This window comes from Carlito syrichta, unplaced genomic scaffold (genome assembly GCF_000164805.1).
Source record: "Carlito syrichta isolate Samal-C Ts95f unplaced genomic scaffold, Tarsius_syrichta-2.0.1 Scaffold316214, whole genome shotgun sequence".
Lineage (NCBI taxonomy): Eukaryota > Metazoa > Chordata > Mammalia > Primates > Tarsiidae > Carlito > Carlito syrichta.
In genome coordinates, this window is record NW_007260310.1 from 829,815 (window position 1) to 831,905 (window position 2,091).

The window sequence follows — 2,091 nt, forward strand, 5'->3', positions numbered from 1 at the left end:
CAGTGTCTTCAGTAAATTCACGTATGCGATCTGCCAGTTACATCTGTGGTACCAGAGAATGAGGGGAGCTCCGATTCCCACTTTTGGGGGAGAATCGAGGGCTGGCAGCATGGTCAGACAGGAACCGTGATGCATACTGCCTAGAGCAGACCGGGACTCCAACAGTCTCATAGTTTCTCTGTGAGCCAGGCACAAATGAATAACGGACATATTGAACATGTATCAGAATGTCCTAGATGGTGAAGACCAGTCAGGATGATGGACAGCTCATCTTAACAGACAACTGTATGAGTAAAGACCTTGAGGGTCAGATCTGTGTGCCCCAGCCCCCCGCCAAAGCCTGTTACTCTGTAAGCTCCTGCAAAACATACTCAATCCTGGGATAAAGAAAGGAGGAAAGGTTAAATTGACTGAGATGTGTCTGCTAGGGAAGGGGAATTGGCTCACAGTATAACTTTTGTTAAATATAAAAATGAAAATATATAATGCATACATTTTGTTCTAAATCCTTTAGATGAATTAATCCTCAGAAGTGATCCCCAGAAAAAGTTATTATTTTCCTTGCCAGTTCACACACATGTAAACAGAGATATTTTGCAGAAGAGGAAAACAAGACAAATAACTTGTCCAAAGTCACACAGCAAATAAGTAGCAAAGTTAGAATTTGAAACATGTAGTGTCATTATTTATTATCAGCATCACTAATAATATAAACTGCTTAACTGCCACCTCCTGCATATATTAACTCATAACACTATTTGCCAAATGTTGACAATAATTTCCTAGTTCATTAAACTAAAATAAAATCTATAGTAAAAACTAAGGTCATGGAACTAATAACAATTGGTTGATGAGGTCTTTTTCCTCTCTAAATGAATTAGTTTAATTGGAAGTATTTTCATGTGTTATGGGCAATCACTACAAAATTCAGCAGACAATAAACATATATGCTATTGATATATTCAGTAGTGTTTGTAATAACTACAATCCATCAGTTTTGCTATTTTAATGTATATAAACAGAAGTATTCGTAATATACTAATCCTTATTATAATCTTTCAACCACTCACATGAGAATATATTTTCAAATGGGGTTTTGTTTTCTTTCAGGATAAGAAAGTGATGCTCTTTAATTAAACCCTTTTTTTTTTCAAATCAAGATAATTTCACTTCTGTCATTGATCATCTCTTTCGAAAAGGAAAAGAAGAAGAAAGATCCAACTTTAAAGAGTCCTGCATTTTCTTTAAATGAAACTAAATACATAAAATGGCAATAAAATTTTTCTGAGTCATTGGTATCCTTAGCAATATTAAAACTAACCAGAATAAAATATCTGTTCCTCCTAACCATAACTATCACACTCTAAGACATGTTTCATTGTCATCAAGTTGAGTTAGAATTGCAGAAAAACCTGAAATTTCAATTAATCATATATATTTTTAAATTCTTACTTCCCAATTTATCTTCCTTGAGTTTTCCATAGCCAACCATGCACAAGTACCAAATTCCTTATACAAAATAAAATATAAATATGCAAGAATCTCAGTAAAAAACCAATTAGTTGGGCTGTGGGTTTGGTTATTAAGTTAAATGATATGCTTTATATTCAGCGAGATGGATACATTTCAGTAACTGTACCACAGGCACTCTGTTAGGGTCTTGATGTCTTGATGAATAGTACTACCAATTAGCTGATTAACAAGGAGTAAAGTCCTCAAAGAAGGAAGAAAATAGAGCGAGAAGGAGAAATCCAGATATAATGCAGATTTGCCACATATAGCTTGGGCAAGATTAGTTTGGAATAAAGCCAGTTACTGGGAACTGTGGTAGCAAAGCTCTCCCTTGGGATGATCAGGAAGCAAACAGGTAGCCATCTGTAAGGGCTTGCTTAGATATTTTTCAGAGGTACCTGAAAGCAGATGTCTTTCTTTCTGTGCCACTAATGCATATTTCATGTGTATCTGATACTTTAGATTAAAACTCCCAAATGAAACATTATAAGCAGTCCTCAAATTCTCAACAGGCTTGGAGTTTTAAACAATGTTCTATTTGGATTTTGTACTTTGTTTTCTTACAGAAACATTAATATA